This window comes from Callospermophilus lateralis, chromosome 6 (assembly GCF_048772815.1).
Source record: "Callospermophilus lateralis isolate mCalLat2 chromosome 6, mCalLat2.hap1, whole genome shotgun sequence".
In the NCBI taxonomy this organism is placed as follows: Eukaryota; Metazoa; Chordata; class Mammalia; order Rodentia; family Sciuridae; genus Callospermophilus; species Callospermophilus lateralis.
In genome coordinates this window covers 104969720-104982773 of record NC_135310.1, presented here as the reverse complement: position 1 = coordinate 104982773, position 13054 = coordinate 104969720, and positions in this window count along the sequence as shown.

Sequence of the window (13054 nt, the reverse complement as noted above, 5' to 3'; positions counted from 1 at the left end):
ATTTAGATAGAGCAGGGACCAAATTATCATCCCAGATATGACCCCAAAAATCCTTTTATTATACTTAATATACAAAATAAGTTTCTGTCATTTCCCTAACACTGGCAGAAAAAAGAATCTATATATTGTTTTTAAATACAGTGAATAAAGTTTAAAGAGATGAGAGAATTTTCAAAGTATTTGCACCAAGGTTGTGACAGAACCTGGACTAAGAGCCAGATATCTTGTCTTTATCTATTGTACAATTTCTTCAAGATGGCACCATAGACTTTTATCACCATTAAGTCACTTGTCTCTGGTGGGGGTCCTTTGGAAGGAGAGTATAAAGCTATATCAGTTATCTGATTGCTTTTAAAAATTATAATATAACTTACACACATAATAAAGATTTTCCTGTCTATAATAATTGCTATATGAGAGTCGTTTGAAACTCAAAAAGTATATTGTTTTGCATTGTTGGCTTTTGAGCACAAAAGTTTATGAAAACTTGTCCTTGTGCAGAAGAGGTCTTTCTATATATCATTTACTTTTTAAGCAAGTCCAAGAAAGGGAGAGATCTGAAGCAACTTTTGACACCATTCAAGCTCTCTATTTAAAAACAATGCATTTTTTTTTTTTTTGCTTTTCAAAGATGAATGTGGCCTCTGAGAAATGTGTGATGTTTGTTTTTTAAGGCTGCCAATATCCATGAATAGTAAGTTCAATAAGAGGTAAATATACATATTTCTAGTTTTCTGTTTCCTTTCTTTGTGTGAAGTAGATCTGCAAAACTTTACAGTATATGTCCATTGCTTACAAAATCTATCTTTCCATTAAAAAAAAACTTAACTGTTTGAATATGGATTTTGTCTAGAAATATTTAAAAAGCAAATTGCAGGATTTCAAAATTCTTTCATCAGCTGTTCTCACACTCCATTCCTAATCTCGCACCTGGTAAGGATTGCAGTATATATTTCTATCTTGGTATGTCACTCTACAAGACTGAGCTTGTCAAATGCTAAATTTAAAGTTATTCTAGGGGTGCTCATTCAGGAATCATACTCCCTAAATTACAAAATAAACAAGATCAAGTCAGGTAGTAAACTCAGTAACAGAAGATCATTCAAGAAAACACATAGGCACATCTGAATGTATCAATCCAGAAGCATAGTCCAAAGGATAGAGCCAAGTCAGAAATCACAAAATATATGGACAGGACCAATAAGACAGCTCTGGTAAATATTATTCTATCAGTCTACAGGCTTATACTTAGCATTTATTGATCTAGTCACTAGAGATAGCAGGTTTCTTCTCAGGTACTTATTAAAGAAATCGCTTGTTTTTTGAAAAGTTGATGAAGGGAGGGCAATGGATGATAATCATGTCTATGTGTTTAATCCATGAAGTGTGCATACCAGAATCAGAAGAAGAAAAGTAGTGCTTATGAGTGGATGATACCTGATACTTATTATCTAGATGCCTGAGTGTTAAACATTCTTCCAACTGAAGTTTCAAACCAGCTTCTTTTATTCTCAAAAGTAGAAGATGAAGAAATATTTCCCAATTCATTTTATGAAAATAGTATCTCCCTGAAGTCAAAACCAGAAGTTTTTTTTAAAAAAAAAAAAACAATAAACCAATGTAGACACAAAACTCCTTAATAAAATATCGTTAAAATAGAATTCAACAATATGTATAATGCATTATACACCATGACTACCTAGGGTTTATTCCAGAGATGGGAAACTATATTTACAACAAATATAATTCCCCATATTAGTAGGTAAAAGAAGAAAATGACAGAAATATGTAAGTAATGCAGAAAAAAATTGATGAAACCGTATCAAATTATGATTTTAAAACTCTCAGAAAAATAGAAATTAAATGGAATTCGCAAATTTTGCAAACTTGACAAAGAGCATGTGTGTGTGTGTGTGATAAAACTATAGGCAGCATTTTGTTTAAATAAACTAATCTAAAGCAAGCACAAAGGAAGAAAATAATAATAAAAAATGCGTTTTAAATTGAGAAGATATGAAAATATATTAGGAAACACTAGGACACATGAGAAACATTAGGAAAAAAATCATTGAAACCAAATGGTTCTTTGAAAGAATCTGTACAATTAATAAACCTCTATCTGGATTTATAAAGAAAAAAGTGGATAAGATGAAAGTTATAAAAATCTGGTATGAAAATTCTATAGACATTAAATGGATAACAAGATATTTAAGTTTTTAATCTTTGGCATTACAAATTACACACAACAATTATTTGGCATTTCAAAGTTCTGTATGCCAGAAATTCATATGGACTCACCTGGATTTTTCTTTAGGGACTCACAGGCTGAAGTCAAGACATTGGCCAAGCAGAGCTCTTATGTGAAAGCTCTGGGGAAAACTTGCCTCCAGCTCATTCACCTTGTTGGCAAAAATCAGGTCATGGATACTGTAGAATTGAGGTTCCTATTTCCTTGCTAGCTTCCGTGGAGATTTTGCTCTGCTTCTAGAGTCCACTCACATTTCTCTTCACAGGCACTCTCTCCATCTTTAAACCCTCAATGATTCATCAATGAGTCCTTCTGATGCTTCAATATCTCTGACTTTATCTAATACTATCAATAGCCAAAATCTTTCTGCATTTAAAGGATGCATCACTTAGGAATGCACCAACCAGATAATCTTACCATAAGATCCACTGCTTGGTATCTTTAAGTGCATCTGAAACATCTCTTTGGCTATGTAACACAATCTGGCTGTGGGAATAATGACCCATCATACAATTTTTGTTAATTTAAAAGCAAGTATCACTGGGGACTTTTCTTAGAATTTTGTCTACCACAAAGGAAATATTATAAACAAGTATATATCCAAATACTTGACAATTTATATCTAATTGGTAAATTCCTTAAAGGAATTTACCAATTATATATAAATATGAAATAGATAAAACTGAATATTCTAAAAATCACTAAATATAAAATAGATAAAATTGAATATTCTGGTATTTATTAAAGAAACATAAATTAGAGTTTAAAACCTTTCAAAAAAAGAAAACTCTATACTTAAAATAGTTTTTAAAAAATATTTCTTAGTTGTAGATGAACACAATATCTTTATTTTATTTATTTATTTTTCTGTGGTGCTGAGGGTTGAACCCAGTTCCTCACATGTGCTAGGCAAGTGGTCTGCCACTGAGTTACAATACCAGGCCTCAAAATATTTTTACTGACATATTTGACCAGACATTTGATGATGAAATAATATCAATTCCACAGGGTCTTTTAGAATACAAATGATGTGAAACTTTGCAATCCATTTTATGGCATTAATATTACCCTATGCCAAATTAATATTACCCTATGTGTGAGAAAATAAAAAGACTGATACTCTTTATGTGATTATACACACAAAACCCTTCAATAAAAATACTAGCAAACTAAATCTAGTAATACAGCAAAAAATATATTAGATTCCTTCCAAACGGATATTATCTGAGAATGAAAGGCTGCTTCAACTTTCAAAGAAAAAAAATCAACCAATGTAATCCATTTAACACCAGGGTAATGACTAAAAAATTCATGACCAACTCAATAATTGAAAAAAAAAAAACTTAGCAAAATCCAGCATCTACTCCTGATGAAAACTCTCACAAACTAAGAACAGAGGGGATTTTCTTCAATTTGATAAAAATGATTTTTTTTTGGTTTAGACATCTTTGTACTTACATCTAAATAACTGTACTTAATGGCAAAAGGCAAAAGATTGAATGCTTTTCCATAAGATTAGCAATAAGTCAAGAATACCCACCCTCAGTACCCATATTTCACTTCATCCTGGACATCTTTACCAGTGCAGCCAGATAAGAAAAAATAACTTAAGGCCATACATATTAGAACAGAAAATCATAAAACTTTATTTATACTTAGACAAAAAGTTTAGCTACATAGACAATCAGATGGAGTCCACCAATCTGTAAGAACTAATAAGTGAGCTTAACAAAGTCACAAGGTAATACCCTTAATATTTAAAAAGTCAACTAATTACAATCTTATATACTTGAAAAATGATGAGAGAAGGTTTTTAATATTCTCACAACATAAAGAATTAAATATGTGAGGTCACATGCTACTGTTTGGATCTGAAATTTCTCCCAAAGATCCATGTGTTAGAGGCTTGGTTTCCATTCTGAAGTGTTATTGGTAGGTGGTAAAGCTTTTAAGAGGCAAAGCCTAGTTGTAGGAGTTCACTGCGGGCATACCCTTGAAGGGGGGTATTGTGAACCCAACCTTTCCTGTCTTTCTGTATCTCCCAGCTGCCATGAAGTGAAAAGTTCCTTCCTTCTTACATCCCCACCATAATGTACTGCCTTACCATAGACCCCAAAGCAACAGAACCAAATGACATTACTTGGCTGATGCTTCTGAAACTGTGAGCCAAAATAAAACTTTCCTCTTAAGTTTATTTATCTTAGGTACTTGTCATAGTAATAGAAAGCTGACTAACACATTAAGCTTAGGTAAAATAGATTGATTAAGCCATCCCACAATGTACAAATTTTCCCTTTTCCCCAGTTCACTTTCCAGTTTTGATTACTTGTGGCCAACCTTGGTCCAACATCAAACCATCAATATCATGGCTTAAAGATGCAGGATTACTTGATGCAGATATTTTTCCTTCTAATCTATCAATACTAGTTCAGTTCTAAGTCACAGTTCCTACATCACACACCTCATTTCATCTCATCTTGTAGGCATTACATGATCTCACATCATTGCAAGAAGAGGAAAGACAAATATAAACATAAAGAATATTTGGGAGAGAGAGAGATACCACAATTATATAACTTTTATTATAGTATGATATTAAGATTATTCTATTTTATTATTAGTTATTGTTGTAAATATCTTACTATGACTAACTTATAAATTATTGATACTTTTGTAGATGAAAAAACAGTATACAGTACATAGGGTTCATTGCTATTTACAGTTTCAGGCAACCACTGGTATAGTATATCCTCCATGGATACCTGCGGACAACTGTATATATATATCAAAACATCATGTTGTACCACCTAAATGCATATAATTTGTATTTGTCAATTTACATAAATGAATAATCAATTATGTTTTTATTCATGAGCAATGGAATATCAGAAATTTTTTAATTTCCATTTTATTATACCTTCAAATTCATAAAATATTTTAAATATTACAATATATGTGAAATGTTATTATGCTAAAGCTGAAATAACACCCATCAAAAAAATTGAAGTAATCCAAAATAATAGAGCTCTGATATGTTCACTGAATGGATGACTCAATATTTTAAAGATGTCAGTTCCCACGGCGAGGCATCTAGGGCTGTAGCTAAATGGTAGAGCACTTGCCCAACATACATGAGGCATTAGGTCCAATTCTCGACACCACCAAAACAAAAACAAATCAACAAACAAGTCAGTCCTTCCCCAAATTACTTATTGGTGAAATGAAGTTCTATTCAAAAATCTTAGTAGGATATTTGTTAAAATCAGTCAATTGTTTCTATAATTTATAAGGAATAAAAAGAGACTAGATGAATCAAAAACTATTGAAAAGTAAGAACAAAATTGGATGAAGTACAGTTACTCAAGATAAGTAAGTTCTGGAGATCTAATCTAGAAAAATGTGACTATAGTTATCAATAGTGCAGTGTATGCTTAAAATGTGCTAAGAGGGCTGATGTTAATTATTCTTGCCATCATAAGTACAGAAAAAGAGAGAGAAGGGGAGGGGAGGGAATGGTATTTATGTGAGATATTTACACAACAATATGCATTTTCCAGAATTATATAGTAAAATACCTGAACTATGCTCTACTTTAATAGAACCTTAATACGAATAAAAAAACTTCATAAACATCAGCTGAAGAACAACTCCTTTGCAAAATTATGAAGTAAATCATTTTTGAGAGAGAGAGAAAGAGAGAGAGAATTTTTTAATATTTATTTTTTAGTTTTTGGTGGACACAACATCTTTATTTTATTTTTATGTGGTGCTGAGGATCAAACCCAGCGCCCTGTGCGTGCCAGGCAAGCTCGCTACTGCTTGAGCCACATCCCCAACCCTGAAGTAAATCATTTTAAAATTCATTTTATAGTTATTTATAATCTATACTATTCCATCACCCCTATGTAACATTTCTTCCAACTTCCATCTCTGGGTAAACCGGGCTTGTGAGATTTCTTTCCTCATAACTTCTCAGATATATCCTTTTAAAATCACTATGAATCCAGTTAATTCCCAGAACCATAATTCTGTCATAATTCTGTCATCATAATTCTGTCTCAAATCACTCTGAGGGCCAGGAAGAGGATTTTTCATACTTGGGCATCTTTTATTGGACTCTTCAAATTATATCATACCAGTGGGCAATTCCTCATTATATTGATGCCACATCAACTTCAAAAACCAGTGCTGCAAAGAAAAGATTGTGAGTTAAATAATTTCTAACCTGAAGCACCTCTTATCCACCCCACATTTCTCTTTTTCATAGTTCTTTTTTTTTTTCAAAAATCACATTTGCTTTTGTTCTCTGGACTCAGGCACATTGGGGTTAAAAATACCAGCTTGTTCTCATTAGCTTTTTATCTTTAGCTAAACTACTTTTCTTCTTGTTTGTTCTTTCATATTTAAAGAAAGAAGTGGATTACATCTGTGTCATAAAGACTTTACAAAGATTAAGTGAGATAATATAAATAAACGTGAGTACAGGATCTAATACACATTTAAGTGATAAATGATAAGTACTCCTGTTCTTATTACCACTAATATTACTTATTCCAATTAAGTACATCTATATATGTATTTATAATCCTTACTAAATAAAGATGGAACTACGTGCCATGTAAAAACAATTTAGAGTTACTTTTAATTTTAAAATATTTCAATTTAAGAGTTGCTTTCTAATGTATGTAAAGCACCAATAATGATTGCCTAATGTGGCTGACTTTAAGACACACATTCTTAGTAACTAAGACTTAAATGCCACACTTGTAAATGCTATATCATAGACAGGATGATATTCACTCAGTTGAATAATATTATCATTATCACATACACTTTATGATATAAATCTCTGCATATTCATCAAAATTTGTTTATTTTTAAGAAATGACAGTTATTATGGCATTTTTAACTTATTTTCTTAGGAATCCAGCACTTTGCTCTGACTCCAGACACCATAGGCTACCACTAAGAGTGACTATAGCAACTGAGTTGGTGCCCAATCCTAATAACTTAACAAGAGACATTGTGACAAGAGGTATCAGGAGGTACTGTTGCCACAGACAGCCTCAGAGAAGTTAGTGGTTGCTTAGTAACCTGCTCTACTGAATGAGGAAAGCACATGAAAACGTAAGAAAGTAACAGGGGCTAACAAGAGTTCACACTTTCTCCAGGGAGTAAGAGAGGGTGAGATACAGTTGTACTTTTCCAAGAAGGGAAAAAGCTCAAAATCCATTGTATCTTCAAAGATTACATTATATAATTCCTGCCACCATCACTTGTAAAACACACATCTGACCTTTTCTATGGAAAAGAGCAACGTATAAAATTAATTTTGACTGATAATCTTAATTTGCTAGTAAAAATTCAACAGTTAATTAAATATTTCCTTAAAATTCTCTATAGGCATATATATATATATATATATATATATATATATATATATACACACACACACACATATATATATATATGAAGCAAAAATAAAATGAAAACAAAAGAAACATTTTTTTCTTGAAAAAGTTTTATTTTGGTTTTATTGATTCTTATTTAATAATAAGCATTTTATCATAATTCTATTGATGTATACTACATAATATTTTATCATACCTACATTATTTTGGTGCTAATGAATTACTATTATATAATTATATAATTATACTATAATATAATTACTATATAGTAAATCATTAGCAGCTTCTGATATTAATTATTGACCAACTCTCTGAGGGCTGTAACTTAAATTTTATTTATAAGATCACTGAAATGGCACCAATGTGCAGGTTTAAAAAGTCTTAGATTAATGAGGAGAGGTATAATCATTACTGAACTCAGCACAGTTTTTTCCATATTAAATCCATCTTGTTGTCATATTTTGCAACACTGAAAAATTCCACTGAGGCTGGGGTTGTGGCTCAGTGATAGAGCGCTCGCCTAGCATGTGTGAGGCCCTGGGTTTGATCCTCAACACCATACAAAAATAAATAAATAAACAACAACAAAAAAGGTATTGTGTCTAACCAAAAATAAATATTAAAAAAATTCCACTGAGTCAGTCCCATGAAAAACAAGTTTTGATAAAGAGAAATTAACAAATTCTTTCAAGAGTATTAACTCTCACTAGTAACCCTGAGCATATAGATACCATAACTTCTGTAATTTTTTATAACTTGTAATACAATTCTGCTTAGGCCAGAAAAAAAATAAAGCAAAAAGAAAACTAAAACAAAAGAAACATAATTTTTTTCTTGAAAAAGTTATATTTTGGTTTTATTGATTCTTCCTTATTTAATAATAAGCATTTTTATCATAATTCTATAGATGTATACTACATAATATTTTATCATACCTACATTATTTTGGTGCTCAGGGCCTCTCTGCTTTGGCTTATGAATTTTTGAGGATAGTTTAAAAAACTTAGAGAGAGGATTTGGGTAAAGGGGGTTCATATATGGGCCCCTTCAATGTATGCACAATTGGAGTCAAACTACTTTAGAAAAGATAATCATAGGAGCAAAAGTAACGGTATTTCAAAAACAATAAGATACCAAGGCCATCACTGCAAACACTAGGAAAAAATGTGAAAATGCTGTTATAAATTAGTTTACTAGCCCATGTGCACATGGAGCTTTAAAAGGAACTAGGAAGAGTATACATTTCAGAATCAGAATACTTTAAATTGCAAATGGAAAATAGTTTTACAACCACCCATGTGGTTATTTATGAAATATTTATTGAGCTACTTCCTCGTGCCCATATGTAGATATATAGAGTTGCACATTTTAAAAATGAAGCCACTAAACTAATTACATTATTTTAATATCTTGAAATGGTTGACTTAACTTAGAAACAACGAATACATAGAAGAAAATCAATAGCGTTTTGCCTTTTAATTTTATCATATAAATTATATATATATATATATATATATATATATTCATCTAATACCTTTTTTCCTCAAATTTACTTCTCACTTGTCTCCAGTATAGTTTTATTATTTAGGGGGTCTTACTAAGAGATATACTGGGCTTTCAGGCTTCAGCAGCAGCTGGGTGTCAGTCTAGTGATACCAACAGGAAGCAATGCTGGAAAAGATGGAGGTCAGGAACAAGAGAGAAGACATATGAGCAGGCATGAGATGATGGCTACTTCTATTTAAGAAGTAAATATAACTAAGTGGAAGCTCTAGCCACACATATGTGCCTAGTAAAACCGTGACTTAATTCTTGAAAAAATTCTGTCTACCTGGACATACGTAATTATATGATTTTCTCGTGCTCTGCCAAACTACTTCTTATCACTTCTTCTGACTTAACTAAACTCAAAACCTTAGCCCACTCTCATTCTCAATTCATGATCTAATCCAGCTCAGTCACCTACATGTTCTTCAGGTCTACATGGGTATGGGGAATTTTAAATTCCTGTGATTTATAAAATGGATAACCAGGGAATCTAGAAGCTGCAATAGGTAAGATATGAAAGATGTGGACTACATGCAAGCAACACTGTTTATGTTAAGGAGCAGTCCTTAAGAATATTTGACTCTTGGGCTGGGGATGTGGCTCAAGCGGTAGCGCGCTCGCCTGGCATGCGTGTGGCTCGGGTTCGATCCTCAGTACCACATACAAAGATGTTGTGTCCGCCTATAACTAAAATAAAAAAAAATAAACATTAAAAAAATTCTCTCTCTCTCTCTCTCTCTCTCTCTCTCTCTCTCTCTTTGAAGAAAAAAAGAATATTAGACTCTTTTTGTCATGAGCTTCTATAATTTTGATGAAAAATAAACACTGCATTAAAAAGTGACAAAAAATCTACATGTCCTTTTCTTTTTTTCCATATTTTTAAAAATTTTTGTTTTAATTAGTTATACATGACAGTAGAATGCACTTATATACTTTGATATATCATACATGGATGGGATATAATTTCTCATTTTTATGATTATACGTATTGTCCAATCACATTGGTCATACAGTCACATACATAAATAAAGTAATAATGTCTGTTTCATTCTACTATCTTTATAATCCCCACATCCCGTGCCTTCCCCTCCTTTCATTTCCCTCTACCTAATCTAAGGTAATGCTATTCTTGTATATAAAGTATGTTACACCCAATTCAAGTCTTCATACATGTACTTTGTATAATGATGTCCATCACCTTCCTTTCTTATCATCCAATTTAAGTCAAAGAGAAAAATTTTAGTTCTAGCAGACAAAAAGTTACTGATCAACTGCTTTCTTTCAAACACATATAAACACACATACTCATGTGAGTTCAGTGGGGTCAATTTTGGAATGACAGTTCATAGCAAAAATTAAATAAGGGAAAGTCACTGTCATAAGTATCTAAAAGAAGCTTTAAGAGGATATTCAATCAATCAACAAATATGTGAAAAAATGCTCATCATTTCTAGCAATCAGAGAAATGCAAATCAAAACTACTCTAAGATATCATCTCACTCCAGTCAGAATGGCAGCTATTATGAAGACAAACAACAATAAGTATTGGAGAGCATGTGGGGAAAAAAGTACACTCATACATTGGGACTGCAAATTGGTGCAGCCAATATGGAAAGCACTATGGAAATTCCTTGGAAATCTGGGAGCGGAACCACCATTTGACCCAGTTATCCCTCTCCTCAGAGTATACCTAAATGACTTAAAATCAGAATACTACAGGGACACAGCCACATCAATGTTTACAGCAGCACAATTTACAACAGCTAAACTGTGGAGCCAACCTAGATGCCTTTCAGTGGATGAATGGATAAAAAAAAATGTGGAATATATACACAATGGAATTTGTATATAAAAAAGAATAAAATCATGTCATTTGCAGGTAAATGGATGGCATTGGAGAAGATAATGCTAAGTGAAGTTAACTATTCCAAAAAAACAAATGATATAAGAAGGCTGGCTCATAGTGAGGTAGGGAGGGGGAGCATGGGTGGAATAGATAAATTCTAGATAGAGCAGAGGGGTGGAAGGGAAAGGGAGCAGGCAGGGGATTAGCAAGGATGGTGGAATGTGATGAACATCATTATCCAAAGTACATGTATGAAAATACGAATTGGGTGTCAACATACTTTGTATACAAAACAGAGATATGAAAAACTGTGGTATATATGTGTAATAATAACTGTAATGCAAAAAGAACAAAGTACAAGTATGAAGACATGAATTAGCGTGAACATACTTTATATACAAAGATATGAAAATTCATGTTCTATATGTATAATAAGAATTGTAATGCATTCTGCTGTCGTGTATTTAAAAAAAATAAAATCAATTTTAAAAAACACTATGTCAAGACAAACTTACAGAATTTTGTATAATACCAAGTTTTATAAATGTTTGAAAACTGTATTTTTAGGGTTTTTTTCTTTTAAAAAAGACCACGGAGCACAATGAATTATTACTAGATTTATTGTTATTGTTCACATTTATATTTACTGATTATAGATATATAACTTAAAATTGTATAATGTTTCAAAATTATCTTCTCTTATATAAAAATATAAATTTATTCTACAAGCATTCACATCTTAAGAATACATAAAGGTATACCTACAAAACTTCAGTTTTGTAGGTATGCATTTATGTTTGGCATATCTCTCATATGAATTTTGTTTGGCATATCTCTCATATTAATCAGAGCTCTCTGGAGAAACAGAAAAAGAAGATGGTACATACATATGTAATATAACATATATAATTATTTTAAGAAATTGTGCATAAGATTGTGGAGACTTGGCAAATCCAAACTGTGATGAGATGCACAGGAAGGCTGCAAACCCAGGGAAGGGCTGAAGTTCCAGTCTGGAGGTGTTCCCTGGCAGAATTCCTTCTTGCTTGCAGGAAGTCAGTCTTTGTCCTATTAAGATCTTTCACTGACTGGATGAGTGTCACCTGCATTATGAATGATAATCTGTTTTACTTAAAGTCCACTAATTTAAGTTTTAATCTCATCTAAATATACTTCCACTGAAGCATCCAGAATAATATTTGAGCAAATATCTGGGTACCATTGCCTAGTCAAGATGATATAGAAAATTAACTATCATAGCATTAAGTTTTTAACTGACTTTGAAGATGTTAGGGAAATAACTCTTCAAGCCAGGGGTTTGTTGTTCCTCTAGACCAAACAACAAGAGAGAATGTGACAGCAGGTATGACACCAATGGGTTACAAACATTGAATGTAACACTCACATCTCTTGACAAAAGGGCCAGCCCCAGCAAAGCACTAAGAGCTAAGGTCCCTACCTGTCTGCATTTTCCCATTCGTAAGTAGCTGTTTCATCATTAAAGAAGTCTGTATAAACTGAGTCAAATGTCCCTGTCTGCCAACATGATGAGAGAGACATTAGACGTGATGTGACACTGGATGCAGAAATTTCCCATCCCCAATTCTCACAAGCACTTCACTTTTTTAGTTTTCTTTAACCATTCTTCTTTACTTTTTAGTATGGAGTCATCCACAGAGCTTTCCAAATATTTCCAAGCTATCATAGCCTGTGCTCTCCTTCCTAGTGCAGAGGAAATGACGGGTGAGGATAATCCTCAAAATTGAGAAGCAGGAAAAATGCATTAAAATAATAATTTGAGAGTGAATAAAGGTTTTGAATTAATAGACAGTAATTTCATGTTGCATACAAATTTAAATAGAATTTTATATCCCTTATATTTATACAACAAGTTTGTTTTTCTTAAGATATCATCAGAAAGCATCCAATTTGACAGAGTATCTGTGTAAGGAGATTCAGAGAGATCACAAACAAGTATGTTTATTAAACCCAGAGGAAAAC